This window comes from Culex quinquefasciatus, chromosome 1 (assembly GCF_015732765.1).
Source record: "Culex quinquefasciatus strain JHB chromosome 1, VPISU_Cqui_1.0_pri_paternal, whole genome shotgun sequence".
In the NCBI taxonomy this organism is placed as follows: domain Eukaryota; kingdom Metazoa; phylum Arthropoda; class Insecta; order Diptera; family Culicidae; genus Culex; species Culex quinquefasciatus.
Genome location: NC_051861.1, coordinates 89,670,091 through 89,689,844, shown reverse-complemented (window position 1 = coordinate 89,689,844; position 19,754 = coordinate 89,670,091). Strand labels below are relative to the sequence as shown.

The window sequence follows — 19,754 nt, the reverse complement described above, 5'->3', positions numbered from 1 at the left end:
CCTAGGTAAAGCTAAAATTTAAAAAAAGAGTAAAATGATTAAGATTTACTTTGTTTGGCCAAATTTATAGCATAATTTTGAAATAAAATTCAAACTACATCCTTTTTTTAAACCAGTAAAAACAGAAAACATGTTTTTAAATCTCTCCAAATAGGGCAACCTGCCAATCTGACCCCCTGGGTTACCATAAACCATTGTTGATCGACCCCGATATCCCGACGCTAAACTATCGCTTTAGCCATATTTTTTTTTTCTCTCTCATGAGTGTGTAACTGACAGCGAGTACCACCAGTATCCAACAACTACGGTGAAACTGGATCGAAAGAAAATATTCATACAACTTCTGCAAAACGCCTACAAAAACGATTTCAGCGGTACAGACGTTCTTCGGATTGTACGGATTTACTTTGTTATCCTTTACTTTAAAGAAATTAGTGGGTTAAAAATCACAAATTCAAATTGAAATCATAAAATTTTACAGCTTGAAACATTAAAAAATGAAGATTGATTGTGCCCACCACGAGCTTAGAATGACACCAAAGCACGACAGGAGGTGTCACTAAAACAAAACAGCACAAAAAAAGCTCGTCCTTCGATGTAAGCACAAGGATGCACCGGGGTTCGGCCACCATCCGGGGGAGCACCGTGTGGTGCAGGTTCCATGCTGATGATCACTTCCGGGCGTACACAGAGAACGATACGTTAGTACACCCCCGGGAATTATCTTATAAACTAAATGTGCAAAAGTTGTCGATATTAATAAAGTTTTATGTACGTACGTACGTGTACACGCTATACTATTGTAGGCAACCCAGTTTGTGGTCGTCCCTCACCAGTTGTGTGGATTTTTCTTTTTTATGTTTGTGTGTGCGAAATAGACCGGAATCCAGCAATAACTGTGAAGTACTATTGTGCAAAAAGGAAAGTCCCATTCGTTTACTGGAGTTCGATTCATAGGGTTATTTTAAAAAAATAAACTGGAAAAAGAAATTGCTTTAAATTAATATTTATGGCTCAGAAAGTTGCAGCCCTTCAGATCTTGGTTCGTCATACTAAACTATCCGGAGAAAAATAAAAACTTCAAAAAGGGACATCAACCCCGTCCTCATCCTTCACCCCCTTAAATCCTCATAAGTTTAAATGTCTGCTCCACATGTGCAATTTAATTTCATTTCGTTTAATGGCGCTTCCGGTTCTGCTCTCCACACTCATACTGACACAGATCGGAAACAGCTTGATTCACCGTTTTTCGATTAGATTTCCAAACGGCGAACCCCGTGTGCAAAACCCACAAGATATGGCTCGGAGCCAGGATTCTGGGTTCAGTTTTTTTCCTGTTCATGCCTTGACTTGTGGAGGGCGAATCAAAAGAAGAAGTGAGAGAAGATGAGATTGGACAGTGAACATTTTTCAAATTAAAAATATTTAATTTAGGTAAAATAGTTATTGAAAGAAAATAAAATAATAACAAAAATAAATTAATATTATAATAATACCACAAGTGTCTGATACAGACCTCATCGACAAATTCCAAGTTAAGCTCATGTTGAGGTTTAAATTTGAAAATAAAAAAAAAAATATTTTTTTATATAATGACCATTTTTGTTCGTCACTGAGATAACATAAATTTCAAAATCTTAGCAAATTCTTTTCATTTTATTTTTTGGACATTGTGGCTCCGACGTTGGGTTGCCTAGATATTAAGTTACGAAAAATTAGTGCTACCCATTCGGACCTCAATTTTCAATCGATAACTATTGAATTAATGTTAAAAAAGTGAAGCTAGTGTGACATTTTCTCAGCGTAAAAAAAGACAAACTAGCAAAAAAAATCAAAAATACTTTTTGATTTCAAATTTAATTGGTAAGAAATTCTTGATAATTCTTAAAAATCACGCGATTTGACCACTAAAATATATAAATAATAAAAAAAAGGTCAAAAAGGGTAAAGCAGACCTGCCCAACGTCCGGCCCGTGAAGCCATTTCATCTGGCCCGTGACGGCTATTCAAAATAGTTCTATAAATAATAAAAAAGCTTGGGATCAAGTTTTCACATATTTTAACAAAGATTTAATTAGAAACATTCGGTGCTTTTTTTGCTTTTGCTTAAGTTGCTAATTCAACGTATTATTTGGATTTTGCCTTTTTTGTTTCAAAGTCAAACATTCAAACATGTTTGAAATTAATTCTAATCATTTTTATATTGATAATTTCAGAATTAATCATGAAACTTAAAAAAGCACAGTAAAACAAAAATATTAACATCGTAAAAATTTCAAACATATTTTTTAAAATACTTGAATTGCTTGTCAAAATGCATAAAAAGACACTAAATTTAAAATTTTATCAGTTTTTACTGCGCAAACATAAAATTGAGCTTTTCGGTTTTGAAGAACTTGATTTATTAATAAATTAGTAAGCAAAAAATAAGTGATGAAGTTTGTTTAAAAAAAAAAGCTAATAAGAAGCAAATTATTCACATCAAAAATAAAGATTGCTTCAAATATTTTTCATACAAGAGCAATTCTCTACCAAAACCGGAAATGGATTTTATTTGTATTTTTTGATTTGGCTCAAAATTTGTGGGGGCCTTTCCTATGACAAAATAAACTGTTTTGCGTCATTGGTTCACCCATACAAGTCTCCATACAATTTTGGCTGCTGTCCATACAAAAATGGTATGTAAATATTCAAACAGCTGTAACTTTTGAGTGAATTTTCTGATCAATTTGGTGTCTTCGGCAAAGTTGTAGGTATTGTTGAAAAACTGCAAATATTTCGCTAAAATCAAACTTTCGGTGGCTATATCTTGAAAACGGAGCCCTTTATCAAAAAATCTGTAAAGTACTTTTCGATTGCAAATTCAATTTTGCATTAAAAAATAATGTCAAACTTGTTTTTGCATGAAACTTCATTTTTTTTCAAAAATCACTATTTTTCCAAAATTCATAACTCGGCGGCAGATTTTTTGACCATGTTTCTCTATGGCTCAAAAGTTGCGGATTTTTGTCCCCTAAAACATATCAAAAAATCACGAAAATCAAAAAATACGTATTTTGGGAAATTGAATTTTATTAAAAAAAAATGTTGATAAAAAAATCTGCCATTTTTTTCCGTGTACCTATTTTTTTCTCAAAAGTTCTCAACAATACCTACAACTTTGCCGAAGACACCAAATTGATCAGAAAATTCATTCAAAAGTTACAGCTGTTTGAATATTTACATACCATTTTTGTATGGACAGCAGCCAAAATTGTATGGAGACTTGTATGGGTGAAACAATTACGCAAAATAGCTTATTTTGTCATAGGGAAGGCCCTCACAAAGGTTAAGTCAAAAAAAAAATACAAAAAATAAAAATGGTCGAAATCGCCCGATTTCGTAGAGAGTTGCTCACATAAAAAAAAATCACAAAATGAGTCAAGAAATCAGAGTGCAAAATATATTTTTTCAAAAACTTCAGTAGCTTACAGAAATTTGAAGAATAACAAATTTAAAACTTTGCAATTTATATATATTTTCGACATTTTTAAAATTTGGTGTTGAACAAACACATTTAAAAATATTTTGTAGTATATTTGAATACAGGCCCACAACAACGCAAATTGTGTTTTTTTTGTAAGAAGATTTGTATTAAATTGTATTATGCCACATTAAATTTTTGAATAAATTGTTGTGTTGAGGAAATTAAACTTAAAAAAACTTGGGTAATTCTCCGCCAACTCACACAGCAGCTGCCCCGACCCCTCTTCGATTTGCGTGAAACTTTGTCCTAAGGGGTAACTTTTGTCCCTGATCACGAATCCGTTTTTTTTATATCTCGTGACGGAGTGGCGGTACGACCCCTTTCATTTTTTAACATGCGAAAAAAGAGGTGTTTTTCAATAATTTGCAGCCAGAAACGGTGATAAGATAGAAATTTGGTGTCAAAAGGACTTTTATGTAAAATTAGACGCCCGATTTGATGGCGTACTATAACTCTGGAAAAACGTATTTTGCATCGAAAAAAAAACACAAAAGAACATTGTTACATTAGAGTTAACCCTGTAAAGTTAGAAAATACACGAAATTTTAAAATGAAAAAAATTATTCTAAATGAAAAAAATGACCCTTCTGGGTCAATGCCATCCAATTGGGCGTCTAATTTTACATAAAATTCCATTTGACACCAAATTTCTATCTAATCACCGTTTCAGGCTGCAATTTATTGAAAAACACATCTTTTTCGCATGTTCAAAAATGAAAGAAATCGTACCGCCCCTCCGTCACGAGATATCAAAAAATGGACCTCGGAATTATCCACCTGCATTGACCAATGAAATTTTGATACTTTTTATATTTGTTGCAAATAAGATTGTTTTTATATTTTGTTGCAAATAAGATTCAAATATCAAGGTTTTAAGAAAGAAAGAAAACTAACTGTCAAAAATTTTTCTTTCTTAAAACCGAGATTTGAATCTTATTTGCAACACCGATTTGTATGGAGAAATCGATGATTTTAAATGGGTTATTTGGACTGAATAAGTTTCATCAAAATTAAATAAAAATATTTTTTTTGCATAATTCTAAAGAACTGCTCAGCTTTACTTATAAAAATGGTACATGAAAATTGTAAAACCTTTAAATAACTTGTAAATGATTTTTTTTACTTTTTTATGTCTTGATATATTTAAGGAGACCAAAAATGACAACTTTTAAGTTGATAAATAGGACTAACATTAGAATTTTCACGGAGATGTGAATTAAAAAAAGTTATGACCTCTCAAAAATATTTAAAATCTATCATAAATATCCAAATACAAAATTTTTAGGTCAAACCAAAATCATGTTTGAAAATAATTCAATTTTTTTGATTTTTTTTTCGAAAAAATGCATTGTATTTTTTTTAATACGCTTAAAGGTTACCTTTAGAGAAAACTACTAATATCAAGAAGAAAAAGTTTTTTTTTCTTTTAAGAAATGTCCATAATCGTCAATCGTCTTTCATTTTCAATCGCCTTTCATTTTCAAAGGGCTTTAAACTTAACTTTGTAATGACATTTTTTAAATATCGTCATTAGGGGTGACATTGAGTCTGGAGGAGGGTGGAGGGGATATTTGATCTCAGAAAGTAGCTTCGGGAGATACCCGGATCTTAATGTTCTATCTTAATGTTAAAGAGCAATGTGAACAAAAAATATGTTTATTTTTTCAGGGTTTAGAAGTTGTTCTTCAGAAGATTAACAAAATATAACCCCACAGGTCCCAGCCCTTTTCTTAAGAAATCCCGTATCATCCAGTCCTATCTCCGATACGACACCCTGCAGATTGAAGTTTTGAGCAGCAGCAAAAAGAACAGGTGTCCTTTCCGGATGCAATTGCACTTTTATGAGTGGGTTTTTCTTCTTATTTTCCCCCTCTTGTTAGAAAATATGTTGCACTCGCCAGGAAAAAGAGTGTGTAGTGCTGCGGTTGAGTGTGCCCAAGTTTGGCGTCGACAAACTTCCTTGTGTGTGAGTCAGTGGGTGTGATACCCTCCTTCCCCTCTGGAAAACTAATGAATTTTTAATGACAGTCTATTACGGATGGACCAGCTGTCCGTCCGGGGTTGGTGGTCAGCTGAAAAGTTGGCTCGCCACCCAGGGGACTCGAAATTGGATTTGAAACTCCTTCGTTCCACGCCGCGGCTTCGGCGCATCTGCCGCTGAAGAGCTTTCGCGGTAGCCGCCTCTCAATTAATCTCTGTCTCGAGTGTCAATATCAGTTGAATCCTTGGAAAAAAATCTCTCGAAATCGACAGATTTTTTTAATTTTCTTTATTAAATTTCACAATTATTCGTAGATTTTTGATCTAAATCCGTACATGAAAGGTAAACAATTTTTTTTTCGTGAGGAAATAGATATTTGTTTACTTAAATTTCACAGAAAAAAAATGATGGTAATATTCATCAGGAAATGGTGACAGATATTGCGGCAAAAAAATGATAAATTTTACCTCAGAAAATGATGAATTTTCATCAGAAAATGATGAAATTTACCTCAAATAATGGTGAAATTTACCTAAAAAAATGATGAAATGTGCCGCAAAAATGTTGAATTTTACGAAAGAATGTGTATTAATGCATTAAAAAATGTGCAATTTGTAGCTCAGAAAGTGGAAGGATAGGTATTGAACTGTCATCCATTTCAGAGAACGTAAATAAAACATTTGATTCATTCACATTTCAGGTTACTTTGTGCTTGATCACTCTAAGAACTTGGGTTGGTTGTTTTTAGCAAATATTACTTTAAGGTGAGACGGAACGCCAGTTCTTGGACAACTTTTGTTCAACTTAAATAAATGTCTGAACAACACCCGGACTATTCTTCCAAAACAGTCCGAGAGAAGCACTAACACAAACTCACCAAAACAAACCACGACGGTGACACGAAATCTGCGACGATTCCTGGACGTAAACACCCGGCACCTTCCTCCAAACCGATCCGGAAGAAGCACCAATACAAACTCATCAAAACAAACGACGATGGCGGCACGGAATCGGCGACGATTCCTGGACGTTAACACCCGGACACACTGGCAACTTCTCCCAAACCGAACCGGAAGAAGCACCAACACAAACTCACCAAAACACACAACGACGACGGCACAGAATCTGCAACGATTGTTTGACGCACGAGCGACCAAAACTCCCGGACACTCGATGATTGAAGCACGATCCGACAGGCTGCCAACCACTTTTCAAAACGTTGCGTTTGACAGTTGTCAAAGTCCCTGGGTCAAAAGATGATTGAATATTGTACCTAAATTTGATGAATATTACTCAAGTATACGAGTAGCAAAAATAATGTTGAATATTCATCAAAAATTAAGTAATATAACAATTTTTTTGTGTAAAACCTGTTTGACAAAAAAAAGTTCGTTATTCAACAATTATAGAGGTAAAATTCATCATTCTATTTTACAACATTCTGTTTTCAACCTTCCATTTTTACATTATTTTTTGCTGTGTTGATTTTCCAAAGAACTACTCAAAAGTAAAAACCTCGGGAAATGCAAAAGTTTTGCGCTCCTCGTAAACACAAATTCCCCTTTTTCCTCCTTCCAGCCACCGGAACTGGATGCACTTTTTCGAGGACGCAGAAAGTGTCATCCAACTGCCATCCATCCGCGGGCCTGGAGTGCGCCAGAGAGTTTCCGGGACGGGCAGATCTTGTTAAAGTCGTAGTGTTGTGCCACTTTGTAGCCGCGAAAGAACTCTCTTTCCCTCTGAAGAGGAGTGCTCTTGAGGTTGTACGCCGCTGAGCTGCTGCAGCTGGAATGACATCGCGAAGGGGCATTTTTTCAGGGTCGTTGTTTCGCGACACTCCACTTGAGCGTTGGTTTTCCCGGTTGACGAACGATACTTTTGAGAGGGTTTGTTACAATTTTAAGAAAATTTAAAAATGCTAAAATCCCTTCAATTTCCAAAAAAAAAATACCCATGATTGATTTTATTTAGATTTATTTTTTGTATAGTTTCAATTAAAAAAAACCAGGAATCAAACTTTTATTCGATTCTCCCAGAACCTGAAGTGAAACATTTCACCACCGCGTTTGCTCCCCAATTTACATATTAAAAAAAAAAAAAAAAAAAAAAAAAACTTTCCACTCCCCGACAAAACCCGACAATCTGTGGCCAATGTTTCACCACTAATGTCAAAAAGTTTTCCTCCCCCTCACACGGCTGGCAGGCCGTGCCGTTCTCTACCAAACGCTCCCAACACTGCAAAGGACGGTGGCTTTCGGCTTGCCAACACGTGGCGCACTGCCCGCAAGAAGCGGGAAAAATTTTAATTTTACAATTTCGCACCACGTGGCCACCGCAATCGACGGCATCGTTCGAGTTTTTTTTTTCTCCTCTTGATTGAAAATTCGAACATTGGTAACCGCATCCTGAACACACAGATTTTTTTCGCTTTTATGTTTTGAACATTCTCCGCGCGCCAAAACATGCGGCGAAGAAAGCCGACAAAAATACGCAAATCCTCGGCGACAGGTGTGACAAAATTTCGCACAAAAAACACCGAGAGGACCTGCGTGGGAAATATCTAGGCCGCAGATTATGTTGTCTTCGCGAGTGAATCCAAGCCACCACGCATGGGACTGGCGCGAGAAAAGGTGTCGCCAAATGGTGCGTGAAATGCGGCTTCGAATAAATTTGAATTTGAATTCGAATTTAAGGTTGTGTGATACTTTTTGTTATAAATGACCAAGTAAAAGACAACTAAAGATTGAATTAGTTTGAATTAAAAAGACTCATCTAATCTGTAAAAATTTAACATCCATTTGAACATAAAAAAAATGTATCACAATTTCCAAGAAATCATCGAGATTCATCCCAAAACACTTACATTTGTGTGAAAAAGTTCAATTAAATGAAAAATTGTGGCTGAAAATATAAGGAATAATTTTTCGAACTTTGTTGCAAAATTATAATTCAGTTGAAAAAGTTTTGTGGGAGCGTTCATTTATTACGTAACGCAAATAATAGATTTTAAAACCCCCTTCCCCCCCCCCCCCATGTAACACAATTTCCATACAAATTCTAAATATTTTGCATGGAGCGCAACACGGCCGCCGACCCCCCAACTGCGTTACGTAATAAAAGAAGGCCTCCTGTATTTCTTGAAAAAGTTTAGTTTCAAACCACATGACCATCCCATACTGGCTCGATGACACCACAGTAAAAAATGATGGTTGTGTTACACCTGTACATGGTGAAAGATCTTTTGTCAAAAAAAACTGTAATTATACATTAGGAATTCGTTAAATTTCATCAGTTTCTGTAGAATTTCACATTTTTACACATTTTTAAGATAAAATCACTAAAAATAGGCTAATATATAAAAAAAAAAAAAATTTTCAACAATTTTTCTTTTTTTTTACTTTGTACTTGTTTCAATTCCTTATTTAAAATTCTAGGGGAAATTCTCGTATGTTTGGCAGGTTAAGCACTCGCTCCTAACTCCATCCAATTTGCTGATTTTCACTATTTAAACAACTAATTTTGCAAAACTTTTGGTAGAAACTTGCTTGCTCACTTTTTATTGAGCTATTTATCACTCGAGTTCAGTTGAAAACGCTTTTAATTAGCTTTAATTGAATGTCAAAGTTCTGACCTGCCAACATTAGAGGCACGCTGTTCCCCTACTATTCCTGTAATTATGTAGTGACGAAATGTAATTTTATTGCCACCAAGAATAACTGTGCTGATAACTTCATTGTAGCACTCATTTTATCTCATTTTTTTTTTTTTTTTTTGTGTGTGTGCAACCAACCAAACGGGACCACGCGGTCGCTTCTTACAAATTGAGTTGTTTCCATGTATTTTTAGATCTACATTCTATACATGCAAATAACTCGCATAGGCATTTGGAAGGTGTTAGCTCTGCCGAGCTTCGGTGACCCATTTCTACGCTGGCTAGCCGAGCGCGAGGTACTTCAGCTTTGTCGACAAGCCTCGCCTTGAAGAACGTTTGCACCAATCAGTTCAAACGTTATTTAGAACTTCCGAACCCTTGTCAAATGGACAAGAACCCAGCGCGTATATAGTTGATGGTGGTAACAGTATTCCTAATTCCAGACATAGCTCACCAAGTCGCGATGGCCTAGTGGTTAGCATTTTTGCTTACCAATCCAAAGGACGGGGGATCGAACCCCGACTCGAGCGACTTTGATTTTTCGTACATGTTCAGAGTTTCAAGATTTATATTTCCTATACTTTCTCGTTGGGAGCAGATGGGAATCGAACCCAGGACCATTCGCTTACAAAGCGAACACCGTAACCAGTCAGCCACGGCCGCTCCTACTCATTTTATCTCAAATTTAACCGTACTGAAAATAACCTTTGTTTCGAAAAGTATTGGGGTAATTCTCTACCAACTCACACGAAATCGGGAAAAGTTGCGCCGACCCCTCTTCGATTTACTTGAAACTTTGTTCTGAGGGGTAACTACTGTCCCGGATCACGAATCCAAGGTCCGTGTTTTGATATCTCGTGAGCATGCGAAATAAGAGGTGTTTTTCAATCATTTTGGTGTCGACGAGACTTTTATGTAAAATTGGACGCCCGATTTGATGGCGTACTCAGAATTCCAAAAAACGTATTTTTCATCGAAAAAACACTATTTTTTTAACTCTCCCATTTTCCGTTACTTGACTGTAAAAAATATTGGAACAAGTGATTTTAAGGGAAATTAAATGTTCTTTTCGAATCTACATTGACCCAGAAGGGTCATTTTTTCAATTAGAAAGAAAAATTTCATTTTAAAACTTTGTGTATTTTCTAACCTTGCGGGGTTATTTTTTAGAGTGTAACAATGTTCTAAGAAGTTGTAGAGCAGACAATTACAAAAATTTTGATTTATAAACATAAGGGGTTTGCTTGTAAACTGCAGGCCAAGGGTGCATGATACTGATGATACTCGTCGGTTGACACACCTAGGCGAGGAACATCCCGGAAGGAGCCCAACTACATCCGTAGTGCTGTTTGGACAAAACAGCATGGCTCTAGTTCCTTGCAAGTGTCCTATTTTCTTACCTCCACGTTGGCTTGGTTTAGTCATCATGATGACAAGGTGTAACCTAGCTGGTGGCCTGTGGAAACGACTCGTAAACCTTTGACCAGTGAGGGTCAGAGTAGAGACGGCTAGAAGAAAGGGGCGCGTCAATGTGGGAAAGGGAAGTAATTTGTGATTGTAGACGGTATTGTTTTGATTCGCAGTATGTTGAGTCAACTGCTGTGGATGTACCTGAGCATCGCAGAACGGGGTTTCTCTTCTTTCCATTTCAGCTAACAGCTATCTTTTGTTTATTTTGTTTCACTGATTTTCTAAAACGGCTTCTGTTTACTATCCTCCATTTGATTTCAATTTTACTTATTTGATTCTCTTATTTCTCAACGCTTTTCCACTCTATTTTAACAATTGATGCTGCTGTAACAAACTGTCTGCTTTCTCTTAATTTGGCAGCGATGTAAATTTTGTTTTTCATGTGCCTTTTCTTTATTTATCTATTTGAATAATTTCTCATCTTCCCTGTAAATTGCCCTCAATACAATCTAAGCTTGTTTGTTACCTCTATTTAATACCTATTGTTAATTTCTTTATCTACTCCATCAATTACTATCTTTCTTTTACTATTGTTTCTTTACATAGTATATTTCCTTCACTGTCCATTGTTTTGAAACTTCACCTTTTTCTTAAGCAAGTGAGGTTCGAGCCCTTACTCAATTTATGGAATAATTAAAGGATTAACACAAATATTACTATTGTACTTTTGAAAAACTTTTCTAAAATGCTTAGGACCAAAATATTGTAACAAAACACCGCGACAAAAGAAATAGCAACAGATAAACACGACTCAACACTGGGAAAGATTTCAGGAGAAAACAATACACAGTAAATAACAATTAGTTTTGAATTCAAACTAAAAATATAACAGTTTTTGCTTTAATAAAAGTTGATAGGCACACTATAAATGGTTAGGCGCTTATACTTACATCAAACCCTACGTAATGTACCACCCCCGGCCGAGTTAAAATGCGTAACCGGAAAAGAAGGTGTGCATGCCTGGCACGAACACTCAAAGCGTGTTCTAGCGTGTTGCTCGTACTGACTCAGAGCAAGGGTGAGATGTAGGTGTAAGGGCAGTGCGAGTTCGTCGGGAACCTGGTGCATAAGATCGGTCAAGGCCCGTTCTTACACTGAAAATTGCGAATTGCGAATAAGGGGTTTGCTTGTAAACGTCACGAGTTATCGTGATTTTAGAAAAAAAAAGCTTTAAAAAAATACTTTTTGTGTTTCTCTTTGTTTTGTCGTCCGTGTCTGTCGCGGGTGATGATGAATGGCCATGATCGACGACGGCCAACTTTTTCAAAACTTTTTTTTTGTAAAATCGCGATAACTCGTGATGTTTATAAGCAAACCCCTTATGTATGTGGGGCAGCGAATGACCGAAAGGTTAAAGCTGCCGGAAATAAATTAATTACCACCACCACCCTTATGTATGTGTATAAAAAATTTTGTAATTGTCTGCTCTACAACTTTGTAGAATATTATTGCACTCTTAAAATAACCCTGCAGTGTTAGAAAAATACGAAATTTTAAAATGAAAAATTTAGTTCTAAATGAAAAAATGACCCTTCTCGGTAAATGTAGATTCGAAAAGAACATTAAATTTGCCATAAAACGACATGTTCCAAAAATTTTTACAGTCAAGTAACGGAAAATGAGAGAGTTTTTAAAACTTTTTAAGTATTTTTTTTCGATGAAAAATACGTTTTTTCGGAGTTCTGAGTACGAAATTAAACCGGGCGTCTTATTTTATATAAAAGTCCTTTTGACACCAAATTTCTATCTAACCACCGTTTCTGGCTGCAAATTATTGAAAAACACATCTTTTTTCGCATGTTCAAAAATGAAAGGGGCCGTACCGCCCCTCCTTCACGAGATATCAAAAAATAGACCTCGAATTCGTGATCAGGGACAAAACTTACCCTTTAGAACAAAGTCTATCAATCAAATTAAATTTTTAATCTAAAAGAACTTTTTTCAAATTTTTTATGTAGCGCACCGTTTTGGAGTAAGAGTCAATTTATGGTTAAAACTTTCAGAAGTCTTAATATTTTTGTTTTTTTTTTTAATACATCATGAAGGAAAAAGGACAAAAACATTTTTCGAGAGCTGACCTACATTTTTGTCCCTGAAACATTGAAAATCGTACAATCAGTTTCTGAGATTCAGCCTCACAACATATTCGATTTTCTGAGTGTCAACTAATTAGCCTGTCATTTTTTTTTTTTTTTTGGAAAACTGTTCTTACGATTTTCAATGTTAAAAAATGAAGTCTTGTGAAATTTTCTGATCTAATCAACAAAACAACCTCAAATTTTAAATTTTGTTCTTAACTAAGAAATGAAGAAAATTATCTATTTACAGACATTTACAAAAGTTATACTGAAATTTAATGTTTTAAAATGATTTTTGATTAAATTATCGGAAAATTTCACAAAAGTTTTATTTTGTATCATTGAAAATCGAATGAAGACGGTGCTCTTCTTTCAAGAAGTATTTTTTTAAATGCAAAATAACGAAAATTTATTGAAAATAATGAGAACATTAAATTTTATCAAATCTTAAGTACTTTTGCCTTCCTCACTGAGGTAAGGCTTTAAACCTGCTCTAAAAATGAACTTTTTATTAATAGCTCAAAGACCCACCTTCATGTATACATATCGACTCAGAATCGAAAACTGAACAAATGTCTGTGTGTGTGTGTGTGTGTGTGTGTGTGTGTGTGTGTGTGTGTGTGTGTGTGTGTGTGTGTGTGTGTGTGTGTGTGTGTGTGTGTGTGTGTGTGTGTGTGTGTGTGTATGTGTGTGTATGTATGTATGTGACTAAAATTCTCACTGAGTTTTCTCTGCACTGGCTGAACCGATTTTGATCAAACCAGTTGCAATCGACTTGGTATAGGGTCCCATACATCGCTATTGAATTTTTTGAAGTTTCGATAACTATTTCAATAGTTATGTATAAAAATGTGTTTTCACATATATCCGGATCTCATTTTGATGCATGTAAACGATGTCCGAATCCATCATCCGACGCACCGTTGGTTAGGTTATTGAAAGACCTATCCAATAAGTCTACAACATTGAAGATCTGGCAACCATGTTTCGAGTTATGACCACTTAAGTGAGATTTATGTACTTTTTTGAAGCTGTATCTCACTTAAATGTATGTAAACGATGTCCGGATCCATAATCCGACCCATCGTTGGTTAGGTAATCAAAAGACCTTTCCAACGAGTCCACAACATTGAAGATCTGGCAACCCTGTCTTGAGTTATGACCACTTAAGTGATATTTATGTACTTTTTTGAAGCTGGATCTCACTTAAATGTATGTAAACGATGTCCGGATCCATAATCCGACCCATCTTTGGTTAGGTAATCGAAAGACCTTCCCAACGAGTCCACAACATAGAAAATCTGGCAACCCTGTCTCGAGTTATGACCACTTAAATGATATTTATGTACTTTTTTGAAGCCGGATCTCACTTAAATGTATGTAAACGATGCCCGAATCCAACATCCAACCCATAGTTGGTTAGGTTATTGAAAGACCTTTCCAACGAGTCCAGTATTTTTCTAGATCTAAAAAAATAGCTGAAATATGTGTCCAAACCACGCATATTACCCATTGTTGGTAAAAAGTGAGGAAGGCATCAATCACATAGGTGGATTAAGTTAGTTTTTGTTTGCAAATTCGATTTGGTTAATTTGATTATTTTTTAATTTGTTTTTCCGACATTTAAAACAACTACTATGATGCACTATGGCTTAAAGGATGGAACAGTGATGGAATAATCATTATCAAAAGAAAATCTTTGGATGTTCTTCAAGAGAAAAAAATCCGAAGGGAGCATGCTCTCCTGTCTCGCGCACGAAAGATCGGTAAAAGGAATCTAAAAAAATCATCATCTTGATTATTCGGCAGAAAATCTTTTTCACTGCTACACTTGCAAGTGTAACGTCACACGTGGAAAAATTACCTGTCACATTTTGTAATGTGTGTAAACAAAGTGAAGTAAATGATTTTTAAAGGTGCTGACAAGGAAATTCACAAAAAAATCACCACCAGATTTATTTTCTTGGAGAATTTCAGGGGTGATTTTCATTTGCGTGATTCGCTTTTTCTCTTTTTCGCGGGTGAAAATAGTTCGCAAGCGAAATTGATTGTCCCTGCTCATAAATCGATTTGTGAAAACAGAGAGAACGAGATTTTTTCAGCTAAGTCGTCCTAAGATATCCTCTACACAACCCTTTTAACAGAATTTAGTTTCATTGAGAAGAACCTGAGAAATGATAAAATCCTTGAAAATTCAATTTGACCCATTCTCACCCCCAGACCCAATGCAACCCACTGACGGTACTATTCAATCTTTCATCCTTATACTTTTCCAATGTTTAATTTTGGTGTGCAATTATCTACAGAAAAGTATACCAAATAGATGTAAACAAGAAGATGATTAAACGTCTATAGCGCTTACCAAGCGCAAATTCCCCCGTACTTACTGCATTAAAAGGTTCATTAAAGCTTCCAGATAACCATCATAAAACACCTACTTTGCTTCTTTTACAACATTCTATGAATTGTAACATTTAACTGCTGGTATCCCAGAACGAACAAAAATAGAGAACTTCTCACTGAACTAAATCGCACAACAAAAAAGAAAACTAATGATTGTTTTCCCTTTTCTTCATCTATTTTCATCGTTTCCCAGCAAGTTCCCAACTGGTGAGTGGAACCAGGCAATTGTTTTTTTCCTGGCAATATATTTGGAAAGGGCTAACGCCCAAATGTAGACTAAACGCTGGATGATTTAGTTGCAAAACAGTGCCATCTAGTTTTGAAATAATAACTTTCAAACTTTTTCCTCTTTTTAACATTTTCAACAGCGGTTCCACCTGGGTAATTTGTAATACCTCACTTTCTCTTTCTCTGACAAAAAAAACATCGATCCAGAGCTCCCGAATGGGCAGCAGCCCATTTTTCTCATTATACGCAACCCATTCCGAGAGGGTGGTGGCCGGCTATTGTTTCGCCAGCTTGACCATTCATCCATCGCAGCCGGTTGCAGCATGGCGCGAATCTTTTATACTCTCCCGGAATGACGGTGCAGGTCCTGCTGGATTCAAAGAAAAGAGTTGTCCAAGGGAAGACCGCCCGTCACCCCTCGCTCGCAGATTAGATGTCCGCGTCCAGGTGGGCAAAGAAATAAGCTCAGCGCTCCGGTGGGATTTCGAGCGGAAAAATGCCCGATGTCCAACGTTTCCTGACGGCGTGGTCAGTTCTTTTTTTTTGCTGAACTTCTGACTGTCAGTGTGTACACACGTTCTCCGGGTGCTTGATTAATTGCCTTCCACTAATGACCTGCGAGCCCCGGGAATGAACTTGGATTATGGACAAAAGACATCTCCCGGACGGTCGGGGGAAGTCCGGCAAAAGTTTAGCTGGATCTTGAGTTAATTATACATTTTGAGGCTATTGGAGCTTCCGAGAATGACCAAAATTAGGAACACCAGCTCCTTAGGACCCAAAAGGATTCAGATTTCACAGATTCAACGATTTAAAGAGTCGAAGATTCGAAAATTCAAAGATTAAAGAGATTTAAAAGATTCAAGAGGTTCAAGATTGTTAGATTGTTAGATTGTTAGATTGTTAGATTGTTAGATCGTTAGATTGTTAGATTGTTAGATTGTTAGATTGTTAGATTGTTAGATTGTTAGATTGTTAGATTGTTAGATTGTTAGATTGTTAGATTGTTAGATTGTTAGATTGTTAGATTGTTAGATTGTTAGATTGTTAGATTGTTAGATTGTTAGATTGTTAGATTGTTAGATTGTTAGATTGTTATATCTAACAATCGATTGTTAAACTGTTAGATTTTAAGATTTTTAGATTTTTAGATGGAAAGTGGTTGTTAAAAGTTCGATTCAAAAATGTTTCAATGATATTTAACTTTCTACTATTTCTTGTATCACAGAAGGCAGCATCGTCCCATTAGATACAGAAGTTTGCCGTAAACCACAAAAATCTATTAGTTCCACAAATTGGTATCATTCCTCTTTCCCTGGTAGCCAAATCTGGCGGTCATAAACTAACCCTGTGAGAAGGGAGTGATTTAGTTTTTGTCCTGCAAACCACCGCTGAAATTCAATTTATTGCTGGTCCAACTTCTGCCCAGAACAGGCAGCCCACCAAAACCACAAAACATAACTAATTTCGAGTTAACAGATTGCCTGACAGAGTTGATTTTTGGCTCTGTCTGGTTGGACAACTTTTGATCAAAAGAGTTATGTGGCATTAACTGGACTGGTCACCGCAAATATGCTGATTGTTCTGCTGAAGTTGTTAGACAATAAACAACATTTCTACCAAGTGACTGAAAACATTTAGTATAATGTCACCGAAATATAATTAAAACTAAATTTCAAATTGACTCCCTTAAACAAACAATAAAATAATAAAACCAGCATCCCACTGACACTAATTGAGTCATAAAAACCCCCACAAATGCCACACTCAAAAGTGGGTAACTTTTCAAAACTGTAGCCCTCCAGACTGGATATTGCCGGAGCCCGGTCTCTTATCAAAATTATCCCCGCTCCGCTCTGTTCAGTTCAGCAAACTCCGTCTGAAACCCGTCAATCAAGCACAGCCCAAAGTGATCCCTCGGGAGCAATAAAAAACGAGCCGCTCCCGACTACTACTAACCAGTGTGGTGGAAACTATGCTACCAGAAGACACAAAAAAAATCTCGCTACACCTTTTTCATGCTGGAAGTTTTTTTTAAGCCACGTTGGATCTGTTTTTATTTGCTGCCGCGTCACAACATAAACCGGGCAGATCCAACCAACCCCTCACTCCAAAGTCGAAAATAGTTTAGTATGATGGCAGCCAATAAATGTCAATCATCTTTTTGTGCGCTTCATTCACATATGGACTTGGGTGGTGGAAGCCGATTGGAGAATGATTTTTTCGTTGTTTGGAGTTCATGGTTGAATGTTTATTTCACAAAAAATTACTATTGGATTTGAATTTTTAGTGCAATTTGATTTAGAAGATTTTAAACAAAAAAATCAAAATACTGTTAACGAACACCCTACACGGATAGAAATCCGGTCCGCAATACCGAAACCAAATTGCGTTGAAATCGAGAACATCGCTTGTTTTCGATTTCGTTTGCAATGTTTTCAAAAACGACAACATTTTCATCGCATTCGAAAACATTTTGTTTCGAAAACGCCCCCCGCATTTCTCAAATTTTCTGAAGCGTAACAACTGTCAAACGCAACCAAAACCGCAACCACACGGACGAATGCGACAGTTTGTTTATGTTTTGTTTTGTGGCCAAAAACGAGGCGCGAGGATCAAATTTTGTGTTTTGTGAAGTGGAAGTGGCGGTAAGGCGAAGGAAGAGTTGGAACCGGTGGAGTCCCAGCCCAAAGGCGGAGACAAGTTGTTGCTCTTTCCGGCAATCGGAATGTTGTAATACATTTCTGCTGCCAAGATGTGTGTGCCAAAAGCTCATCGCGTCGCCACCTACGAGTACCTCTCCAAGGAGGCGTGTTGGTTGCGCAGAAGGATTTCTACGCCCCGAAGCACTCGGAGCTGGAGCAGATTCGAACCGGCGCCATCAAGATGATGCAGTCGCTAAAGTTGTAGAACTTTGTCAAGGAGCAGTTTCACCAATTCTGGTTTTGACGCTCGTACCTGCACCTGCTCCCGGAGATTGTTTCGTCGATGCTGAAGAGGACGGCCCGTTCGGAGCCGCATCGCGCCCGTGGTGCTGGCGGTCCCGGAGGACCCCGCGGCGATCGCGATTTTCGCAAGAGAGGCCCCGGCGAGGACCGTTCAAGAAAGGCGATTTCGGTGCCGGAGCTGGCATTGTTGAGTTCCGTGGTGGATTTGGCCGCGGATCCCAGCCCCGGTAAGCCGGAGTGGACGGAGAATGATCACTACTTCGTTGTTCGAGTACAATTCTGCGTACCTGGTGGGAGCAGAAGCACCATGAGGAGCGGTCAAGAAGTGTGGTAAGTTTGAGCTATATAAACCTCCCAAAATCTCACAATCTAATCGACGATAGACCGCGACGTTGCCCTCTTCCACCAGATTGTGCAGCTCTGCAAACACCGAACCACGCCGACCCTCCGGCCGACTTTATCACGAAGGGAGTCGTTCCACGTTCCACTGGGAGGCGATCCCGGTCTAGTTGAAGCAGATCGTTAACACCAACACACACTCTCACACTAAACCAAGCAAAACAAAAATCAACCCAAGTCTGTATTTATCCTCACACACGCTCATTTTAATCCAATATTCCTTAGTTCTAATACTCCACACCTCCTGATTCCAAAAATCACAATGCAAAGTTCTAAAACTAAATTCAAAAGTTACATAATTCAAAATTCAAAGTTTAATTTAAAATTTCAAAAATCAAGCTTGAAAATTCAGGGTTCTATAACTCTCAATTTCCAACATTCAAAGTTCAAAGTTTAAAAAATAACCATTATAAAATCCATAAGTTCTACAATTTTATAATATAAAAATTCTGAAGAATTTAAAATTCTTAAATTCAAAGCTAAAAATTCTAAATTCTAAAAAAGCAATTACATCAATTCTTAAATCCTAAAAACAAAAATTTGAAGTCTTAGCAATTTTACAAATCTGAAATCCTTAAATAACACAATTTTAAATTTCAATTTCAATTAAAAGTTCCAACCATTTTGAATTGAAAATTAAAAAAAAATATTCTTTAATTCTACAATAAATTAAAATGATTGAAAATTCTGCCATACATAATTCAAAAATTTGAAGTAAAAATTTCAAAGTTTTAAAAATTGACAATTCTCAAACTCTAAAATTCTTAAACCCCGTAATGTAAATTTTGGAAATTCTGACATTCATAATTCACCAATTAAACAACAATTAAATTCCAAAATTTAAAAATACTATAACATTATTTTTTTTTTATTTCTGAGATTCCCAGATAACCATTCTCAAATTTTAAATTCAGAAATATTTTATTTTAACAATTCTAAACATAAAGCCTAAATAAATAAAGACAGTTATAAAAAAATCTGACATCCAACATTCAATATTTTGAAATTGCAAAATTCAACAATCCTTAAACAATTAAATTTTAAGATTCAAAGATTCCAAAATTCTAAG

General features: G+C 36.3%; 1 pseudogene; it reads left to right on the top strand.

Moving 5' to 3' along the window:
- Positions 1-17,793: 17,793 nt before the first annotated feature.
- Positions 17,794-18,919, top strand: LOC119765103 (annotated as a pseudogene).
- Positions 18,920-19,754: the final 835 nt, after the last annotated feature.